This window comes from Lycium barbarum, chromosome 5 (assembly GCF_019175385.1).
Source record: "Lycium barbarum isolate Lr01 chromosome 5, ASM1917538v2, whole genome shotgun sequence".
Taxonomy (NCBI): domain Eukaryota; kingdom Viridiplantae; phylum Streptophyta; class Magnoliopsida; order Solanales; family Solanaceae; genus Lycium; species Lycium barbarum.
In genome coordinates this window covers 111,491,540-111,502,717 of record NC_083341.1, presented here as the reverse complement: position 1 = coordinate 111,502,717, position 11,178 = coordinate 111,491,540, and the positions used below count along the sequence as shown (strand labels likewise).

At 32.0% G+C, this 11,178-nt stretch overlaps 1 long non-coding RNA gene across 1 annotated transcript; it reads right to left on the bottom strand.

The window, feature by feature from the left end:
- Window positions 1-8,165: 8,165 nt before the first annotated feature.
- Window positions 8,166-10,951, bottom strand: LOC132641139 (uncharacterized). The gene is made up of 4 exons (XR_009582707.1): window positions 10,778-10,951; window positions 9,204-9,265; window positions 9,040-9,105; window positions 8,166-8,734 (listed from the first exon to the last, which is right to left on the bottom strand). It is a non-coding gene; the product is annotated as an uncharacterized LOC132641139 (long non-coding RNA).
- Window positions 10,952-11,178: the final 227 nt, after the last annotated feature.

The window sequence follows — 11,178 nt, the reverse complement described above, 5'->3', positions numbered from 1 at the left end:
TCTTTAACTTTAAATATATGTAAGATCAAACAACTGTTACTTTATGGAAGGATCTTGCTGACACTAATGATGAAATTTATATTTTATTCTTTCATGTACATATTTATTCAAAATTTTATTGCAATTGTATACCACATGATTCGACATACACGTGCAACCCACGTATCGAGAACCTAGTACACTGAAAATCACGTTTAAAGAACACGAAAAGTACTAAGTCGCAAGAAAAATGTTAGCAAAACACAGGTGTTTGTAGCCAAACATCAACGAGATACTACGCTACTGATGGGTTCGAACCCTCTATTTTAACTGTGAAAGGCATGGAACTCACCAAGTGAGTCAGCCTTCAACTCCTTACTCACGTAAACTAAGGTTTGCAAGTTTAATTTGCAACTTAAAGCTACAATTCTAATCTAACATAAATACCATGAATATGTTATTGGCTTGTAACCAGAGAATTAGTTTCATTCTGGTAGGAGTAATTTTTTGGACTTATCGACCTCGGAATGTGGGTACGTGGAAACTGTAGCTCCATGTCCTGGCTTAGTTGGATTCATCATTTCATTTTTGAACAGAGATTCTGCTATCACCGTGATGAATTTTGGACGATTCCTTTTGTCAATAACGTTGCGTATTGTAATTCTTAGGTGGGAATATGATTTGAAATTATGGTTTAAAATCATGAGATGAAATTATGATTTAAAATCATGTTTGAACATGTAATCTAAATTTCTTAAGTTACATTTTTCTATAGACATAAAAATTTCACAAGTTGTGAAAACTATCAAAACATTTTCAATTCTTATACAATCTTACCAAATGAGCAAGTCATAGTTCGTAACAAAATTAATACGCTACTAGAAGACCTTTCTAAAAAATACAACATCAATTGATCAAACTTTAGTTCAATTAAAAAAAATAAAAATTAACATGAATAATAATGTAACTATGACTTGGTAGAAGTTATAACATAAATAAAGGTTGGTAGAAGTTAATGAGATTGATAAATGATTGGTGGGAGTAATTGTTAAAAACATCTACCAACTTATGGGTCTTTTTTTTTACAAAATATAAATTTATGAGTCAAATTTTATATTTAAAATTTTTGAAACCATGGTTTGAAATCCCAAATCATGCCTTTTTGGATGATTTGAGATTTCATCTCATGACATAAAATCATGAGATGAAATCGCATGTCCAAACGCTGATTTTATCTCATGACATAAAATCATAATTTAAAATCGCATGTCCATATCGTATGACCTATAATAGAATATTCTTTCAAGGGTACAAGGATAAAGTAGAAAACACGTTACACAGTTTGGACATGATTTCAGATGAAATCATGAGTTGAAATCATGTTTGGACATGAAATTTGAATTTCTTAAGTTACAGTTTTTTTTATAAACATAAAAACCCAACAAGTTGTAAAAATCATCAAATTTTTTTAATTCTTATACAATTTTACCAAATGAGTAAATCATAGTTCATAATAAAATTAATACGCTACTAGAATGCTTTTCTAAAAAATACAACATCAATTGATCAAACTTTAGTTCAATAAAAAGGAAAATTTAACATGAATAATAATGTAACTACTCTTTAATATATTCCTCCCACATGGTACAAACAATATATTTACCAACTTATGGTTGGTAAACATGATTGGTAAATATATCTACCAACTTATGAGTCATTTTTTACAAAATATAAACATATGGATCAAATTTTACATTTATATTTTTTGAAATCATGATTTCAAATCTCAAATCATGCCTTTTTGGATGATTTGGGATTTCATTTCATGAGATGAAATCGCATGTCCAAACGCTGATTTCATCTCATGAGATGAAATCACATGTCCAAACGCCTACTTATAAACAAAGTTGAAGAAGCTTACGTGTACCGAGCTGATGTCTAATTTATCATTATTTGTTTAATCTTAAATATGCACCACACAAGTAAGAGAAAATATTAGAAGTAAATGTTTGCCGCCAGCACTAAGGGGGTCATCCGAACCCCCTTCGACGAAAAATTACACTATGTATATAAGATGAAAATTATCTTTTATGTATATATAGTAAATGTTGAATCCCTAGGCTTTTTCGTTTATCTACTTCTTTATATTTTTGAATCCCCTTAATTAAAATTCTGACTCCACTCCGGTGACAAATAGTAATTTCCAGTATGACCGCAGACTTATTTTCATACTTCGATATATACACAAAGAATTCGATGTCTTTGTCTCCTTGAGTATATTGTCCCCAGTGGGGACTCCCCACTGCGCAAGAAATGGTCTACTAACTATTTTCCTTGCAGTAAGAGATTGAAATTGCAGGGCTGACATATAAAGGTGGCAACCGGTTTTAACCGGTAACCGGATCGGTTAAATCGGAATCGGAACCGGACCGGTTAAATCGAAATCGGAACCGGACCGGTTAAATCGAAATCGGAACTGGACCGGTTAAATCGAAATCGGAACCGGCCGGTAGAATCGGTTCCGGTTAATCGTGCAATTGTTTACGGTCCGGTTTCAATATTTTGGAAACTGGAACCGGTTAAACCGGTAAAACCGGAACCGGACCGGTTAAACCGGTTTAACCGGTGAAAAAAAAAATAAAAAAAAATAAAAAAAAAAGGAAAGAGCCGTTGGGCCTTAATGGACCGTTGGCAACAGTCCATTTGTAAAAATGGCCGTTGCCAAACGGTCAGTTTTTTAATTTTTGGCCCCCAATTTTTTTTTTTAACACTTTAACCCATCCTCACCCCTATATAAACCCTTCTTCATTTTCATTATAATTCACTCTTCTTCATCTTTCTCTCAAATTTCAATCTCTCAATTATAGTTTCTTTGCAATAATTAGCCACAAAGTCTTATTATAGTTTCAACTTTCAATTATTAATTTTGCAATTATAATATTCTTGGTGGAGTTGGTGATTTTGCAACAATCCGAAGTAGCTTTGGTGGATTTGCAATTCTAGCCGCCTTCACTTTGTTGGAAATTAATCCGACAATTTGGTACCTTCGTTCCAACTCTATCTTTATTTTTCGCAATTTAATTCTAGCAATTTATTTTTCGCAATTTAATTTGTTGTAATTTATTTTCTTGTGATTTATTTGATTGTGATTTAAATTAATTCTATTTAATAATGTCAAAGAGATTAAGACGTGGTGCCGGTAGTAGTAGTCGTACTGTTAGGGGTGCGCTTAATGAGGAAACATTTGTGGAAGAAACACCTAATTTAGGTATTGATGTTGGTGGAAATAATCCACTTTTAGGTGATGAGGCAATGCAACAACATTTTACCGACACTTTTAATGAAGACTTAGATGATGATGATGAAACACAACCCCCCGAAAATCCCATAGGAGATACATGTCCTGCGCAATCACATACACAAGACAAACCGCCTAGAACTCGTAAGCCAATAGCTAAAGTTTGGAAATTTATGACTAAGAATAGGGAAAACCAAACAGCTACGTGTACCCTATGTGGACAAGTATTTAGTTTTAAGCAAGGAACTGGTAAGGATGGTGGAACGGGTACACTAAATGGTCATATGAGAACCAAACATATGGATATTTGGGGAGAACAAACGAGTTCAAATGTGGGGGGGATTCAAATGACGATAGACCCACGAACCGGTAGAAATTTTAAGTATGACAAGAAAAAAGAACGCGTAGAAATTGCTAAAATGGTAGCTTATGATTGTTTACCATTTTCCTTTCCCTCGGGTTTGGGGTTTGTTACTTACATTCAACGTTGTTATAACCCGTTATTTGAGGGTATTCCTAGAAGTACTTGTAGAGCCGATGTTATAGATTTGTATAAAAAATATAGATTTTATTTGCGCCATGTATTTAATTCTTTAAATTGTAATGTATGTCTTACCGCTGATTTGGGTCTTAGTATTAACCATTTAGATTTTTTTGCTATTACATGTCATTGGGTTGATGACAACTGGGTTATGCAAAAAAGAATTATAGCTTTTTTATATGACGAAGGAAAAGGTCGTCACGATGGAAATTGTTTAGCCGATTCAATGTCTACTATAATGAGATTTTTTAACATTTATAGAAAAACACTTTGTATTGCTTTAGATAATGCTTCTAATAATACAAAGGCAATTGGTCTTTTAAAAAGAGAAATAAACCCTCCTCTAAGAAATATTTTTCATGTAAGATGTAGTTGTCACATTTTAAATTTAATTGTTAAAGATGGTCTTGTGCATTTTGATGATTCTGTTCAAAAAGTTAGAAATGCTGTTGCGTTTCTTTTTTGTAATGCTAATAGGGGAAGAATTAGAGATTTTAAGAATGCTTGTGTGGAAAATAACCTTAGACCTAGGAAAATTCAAGTAGAAATTGAGACTAGGTGGAACTACATTTACATTATGCTACAACAAGCATATGAGTATAGGATTCCCATACAACAAGTTCACAACAAATATAATACTGATAGTGAGGATTAGTTAACCTTTACGCATTTGGAAGATGTTAAAGAATGTATTGAACTCTTAGAAATTTTTTATAATGCAACTCTTGCTTTTTCTAGACAATTCTATCCCACGGTAACCGGAATTTTAGCCTACTTAGGCGGAAATAGCTAGAGTTTTACAAGAGTATAAATATAAACCCGATTATCAAGTGGCTATTTTTGAAATGATAATCAAATTTAAGAAGTATTTTTTCCCATCCCAACTTTATTTATATTGGGTTCCCTTTTAAATCCTTGTTTAAAAGTGTCTTATACTAAAAATTTGGTTAGTCAAATTTATACATTTTCAGAAATTGAAGAGAGAGTTCAACCATCTTTAGCTGAAGCCGATCTCGCTATTGATGATGAGTTTAGAAAAGTTTTTACTCATTATTCTAGTTTGGAAGAACGTGCTACACCCGTTACTCCACGCCCTACTACTTCTCAGAGTAGCAAAAAGGGCTTGTCGGGTTTAAAAGTTTTACATTCACAATCAACTTCTTCTTCTACTGCAAACTTTGATGAATTTAACTTTTATTTGATGCAGCCAAATGTGGATATCAGCCAACTGGATGAGGTGGACGTCTTAGCATGGTGGAAGAAGTACAAGGCAAGCTATCCGGTACTTTCAAGAATGACTCGAGATATCTTTACGGTTCAAGTATCAACCGTGCCTTCGGAGAGCGCATTTAGCCAAGGAAGACAGCAAATTGGAGACCATAGACATTCATTATCCGGCTTTAGCTTGCAAGTTCGAGATTGGATTAGATCGGAGCGACGCAACCAAAACTCAGAAGCGGAGGAAGGCGAAGAGGAAGAAATTGAAGATTTGATAGCTAGTGGACCGGACCAAATGGAAGACTTTGAAGATATTTCCATGACCGAATATGATGTGGGGGGAAATTAACGAAATGGTTCAAAATTGATGATTTTATTATTTTACTATTTTTGTACAACTCATGTATTATTTGCAAGTTAAAAAAAAAATACAACTTGCAAATAAATGTTATCCAAGAATGAATAAAATATATGGCTCATTAAGCTTTCTTCTATTTACTTGTGTTCATATTTTTACTTTTATTAAGTTAGGAATATACCTAAAATATACTAAGAATATACTTATAAGTATATTAAGTTATATAGTATACTTAAACATATATAAGTATATATAGTACATATAGAAAAAATAGTATATATAGTATATAAGTATATATAGTATATAAGTAAGTATATATAGTATATAATACATATATATAAGTATATGTAGTATATATATTAAGTTATACACATATATAAGTATATATAGTATATATGTATATATATAGTACATATATATACATATATATAGTATATATATTAAGTTATACATATATTTAGTATATATATTAAGTTATACATATATATAAGTATATATAGTATATAGTACATATATATACATATATATATATATGTATATATATTAAGTTATACATATATTTAGTATATATATTAAGTTATACATATATTTAGTATATATATTAAGTTATACATATATATAAGTATATATAGTATATAGTACATATATATATATATATATATATATATATATATATATATATATATATATATATATATATATATATATGTATATATATTAAGTTATACATATATTTAGTATATATATTAAGTTATACATATATATAAGTATATATAGTATATAGTACATATATATACATATATATAGTATATATATTAAGTTATACATATATTTAGTATATATATTAAGTTATACATATATATATATATATATATATATATATATAAGTATATGTAAGTTATACATATATATATAAGTATATGTAAGTTATACATATATATGTATACCAAAAGCACTATTTTGTATTGCTGACTTGCTGTTAGGCTGTTAGTCAGTAAATATTTAAACTTTAATTATAAAGTTGTATAACATATGTAAATATACCTACAATATACCGGCCGGTTAACTAACAGGTTACCGGTCCGGTTCCGGTTGGAACCGGTTGCCACCTTTACTGACATAGTTGTTGAAATATGATTGGTTGGCAGCTGGCAGCATATAGAGAGTGTCAAGAAATTCTAAATATTTCACATTATTTATGAAAATACGTTCTTTTTTCATTTTTTTAGTGGGTGACTTTACGTCGGACAAGAAAAAAAGGATTAAGTAAGAATCCAACCTCATGCATCTAAATTTCCAATTGGAACTCATCCAATACTGAACTTTTACTAAGTCATGTTAATTATTCTTTTTTCTTCACAACGCGATCTCCCTCAATTTTTTAAAAAGTTTTATAAGGTGCATCACTGATTCCAGTGTATATACCTATGAATTTATATGTCAGAAAAAAATATATTATAAATGCTAATATATGCATGCTTCCCGTTAGAGCCGGAGTTAGAGTATCAGCATGAGTTCATCTGAACTTAGTACTTTTCACATAACGCGTAAATCATGCGTAAAAGTTCAACAAAATCATATCAAATACTGGTAGATATGAACCATAATTTTAACAAAATATAATGTGTTCAATTCAAAAAATCTTAAAGATTGAACCCACAAAACATAAATCATGAAACTGCCTCTACTTAATTACCAATTCCAGTTGTTATATGTATTTGAACTAAATTATGGTTGGCATTCTTTCATTGTATATAACACTAGTATATATTTTTTAGAAAATGCCAGCGTGAGGTATTTAAGTCGATGCCATACCACAATATTACTTCAATATCTACCATTGGGCCTCAGCAATGTGGTCCCGTTAGGCCACAGCCAATAACGTCCTATCCCATAAGCTTGGAGAGGAATACAATTGGCTTATGTTGAAAGCAGGAAAATGGGGGTTCGAAAGACTGAATGAAAGCTTGCGTACATCATGTCCTGAGACTATTTTAGCCGTTAGTGATGGTTTGTTTCGCGAACTAAATTACCCGGTATTATGCTCTTAGGGGTCGTTTGGTAGGAGGGATAGGAGGGATTGAATTATTAATTCAATGGGATTGAAATTAATTCTATGTTTGGTTGGTGGGATAACCTTTTTGATATCCCATCCAATCCCATGTAGATGGGATAAAAGGCGGGATAAGGTGGGATCACTACTAAAAAAACAGGGATTTTCGACCAAAAATTTCGACCACATGAGGTCGAAAAAGCCTTTATTTCGACCAATTTTTCGACCACACTCGTAGATCGATAACAGCTTGGTCGAAAATTTTTTTCGACCACACATGGTCGAAATCACATTCTACCGAAATTAAGGGAAAAATTATTTTCGACCACATGTGGTCGAAAAAATTATTTTTATATTAAATTATATTTAACTTTTTCGACTACGTATGGTCGAAAACATTATTTATATTTAAATATAAAAAGAAAATAAAAATTCAATTTCGACCACATGTGGTCGAAATTGTAAATTGGGCCCAGAATTTCGACCACATGTGGTCGAAATTGAACTTTTCTGAGCACAATTTCGACCTCATGTGGTCGAAATTGTGAAATATCTGGGCTGATTTTCGATCACCCGTGGTCGAAAATTTGGAATATTTTTTCCAGCATTTGCCTGTTTTTGGCAGCCCACATGCCAATTTACAAATAGTCAAATTCATCAACCAAAGCAGCTATCCAATTCATCAACAATGCAACACAACAACCATAAACAATGTTCAAACACTTGAACACTTAAACATTGTCCATTCAAACACTTATAAACAATCAAATTCAACCTCAAAGTACTTAAAATTAAAACTACATTCAAACACTTAAACATCATAAACATCATTCAAACACTTAAACATTATAAACTTAAAAGTACTTCTAATTCGAACTAAAAATCCCCATATTACAAACTGATAAAGCATGAGTGCATGACAAAAAAGACGAACTAAAACAAAGAATTTTTTTTTTTTTTTTAGCTTTTAGATGAATTCTAATACATGGTTAATCAAAGAAGCTCGGAATGCACAAATTAAGGCTAAATTTTCACCACCATATTAGTTCTCCAAAGGGAACTCTATTTCCTTTGAAGCCATTGCTGCGCTACTTCAATTATTTGTGAAACCCTTTTAATTCTTTCATTTTCTTCAACAGATTAATCTAGCTAGGTACTATATAATCACTTGGAGGTTGAGTTTCTGTCTCGTTGACTGGCAAGGATGGCATCAATGGCATCTTTTACTTGAGAAATATTTGGAGCTTTTTCACCCTGTGTCGGCCAAAATTCATCTGTTGCCAACACCTGTAACCATACTCACAAGAGTTTAACTTTTGTACATTGACTCATTGTAAAATTCTTTTACACTATAAAATAAATTGAAAGGTAATCATAAGTAAATATTCTTATCTGGTGAAATAAGTAATCTTAAAAATAAAATAAGTAATTTTCTAACAAAAGTTAAATTACATTGATAGTATAAAATTTCATTACACTAAGTTAGATCGTAATAAAAGTAGAGGTAGTAGAAGCTAAGATTGGAGCTTAACTCAAGAGAATAAAAATCAAACAGAAGCACAAAAATGCTAACAAGGTTTATAAATATTCACCTTCACTTGCAATTGAAGAAACTTGACGTAACTGATTGCTTTCTCTAACATGATGACCAAATCAACCTGCATTAATATACATGAACCAAGGATTAAGAATTTTCCTTAATATGAACATACAAAATTGTAGGAGTAATAAAGAAGTAAAGGATTTAACCATGTACCTTGGAACCATTGGGAACAAGTTCTTGTAGTATCTTAAGTCACTCACTGATCCGCTCTCTTCCTGTTTAAGTTTATAAGATATGCAAAAGATGAAACAACAATAGCAAAAGATGCAAAAGCGAAGCGCCCACTTCATTGAGGTGAAACACAATTTTTTTTAAAAAGAGCAAAATAAATAGAGAATATATATATAAGCAAAAGTTCAAATTCAAAACTAAAGTAGATATCCATAGACTAAAAGTTCAAATAAAAAACTAAAGTGGATATCACAAAATCCTCCAGACCATAGGACAAACAAAATCAAAGCTACTAATAGTTCGACATCTAGTTCTTATTCTTCTACAAGATTGTCAAAATCTTGTACTCCCACATCATCATCATATTGCTCATCATCTTCTTCAATTTCATTATCATCTTCTTCAACTTCATCAACTAGGGAATGACTTGCCGTTTCACCGCTTCATTCTCAGAAGCGTCCGCTTAATTGGGTAGCCTCCGCTCCACTTACCTGAAGCGACAAAGCTTCGCTTCACCGCTTTAAGCGAAGCGTAGCGGTGAAGCGCCAGCTTTCCTGAACACTGGCACAGTGTATGCTGAGAAGAGTCGAAATGGGCAAAATCCTTCATACATTTTCAATAGGTTCCAAAGAATTGAATTTATGAAGTACATGTCATGCATTTATAGTATTCTTTTTCATCATCTCAACGCCAAAATCTCTTTCAATTTGATAGGAATGAGAGAATGTCAACCTTATCAAATATAAGTACGTTTAATTATGCTATTGACTACTAGTATATGCTAACATGGCTCAGCTGATAAGAAGATGATATTTGGAAGTTGATTCAGGAACATGCTCAATTACTCTAAAGGGGGAAATAATCCTCCTAACACGAATAACTCACTTCCTAACCAGCAACCAAACGACCCTTTAAAGCACAAAAATTTGAGGCTCAGATACTACATTTTTGCTCGGACAAAGAGATGGCAACCACGCCATGGCTGCAAAATCACCAGTCGCATGCCAAAGAGAGCCTCAGATGCAGGCCATCCTGGGATTTTCCAAGCCAAGATACGGGTCGGACTGCCCTCAATGCCCTTGTTAGCCCAGACAGTAAAACATTATCTTCATCACAACCTCTTTTGCTCAATTACTCCAAAAGGAGGAAACAGAAAACACACTGAGATATACAACTGAAGCTGTAGATTGAAGAAAATGCATGCATATTTTTCATAAACAAAGGGCTGTTGGTTTAGTTGTTAAAAAGAAAATCATTGGCACAACAGAGAGGGGCAACCGCCCTTAACAAAACATCCCTTTTCTGTCTCTGGCCAGAATTTTTTTTAAAGAAAATTCTTGGCCCTCGCCTAAAAATTTCCCAACTTTCTTCAAACAAAAACATCTTTTTTTTTTATGACAAAACAAAAAACATTTTCTTCATACCAAACACACCCTTTTAGCATAATAACACAATACAATAGGTAACAACCATTCAAACAAGAGCTACAAGACTAAAATTAAAGCTCAGATCTGTTTATAAAACAAGAAAATAAAGACATCGCCATGGCTGCAAACCTCAGGTTCAGATCCGGGTTGCCCCGCCAAGATACGGGTCTCCTTAATTTCTCTTGCCAAGCATTAATTGTAACCTCAGGATTCTCTCAAGCTCTTCTTTGTGAGATGAACTTAGCATGGTAGAGAGAGGAGAGAGAGAGAGAAGAGAGTGAAAGAGAAGGGGGAAATGAAAAGAAAATTAAAGAGACTAATCTAGTCTAAATCTTTTGAAATTTTCGACCACATGTGGTCGAAAATAATTAAGTCAGATTTGACCGACTTTGACTTAATTATTTCGACCACATATAGTCGAAATTAGATTTTTATTTTTATTTTTTAATTAATTTTTATATATATATATATATATAATTTAATTCTGTATAAAATGTTTTTTTCCCATTTATTATTTGTATAAAAATTAA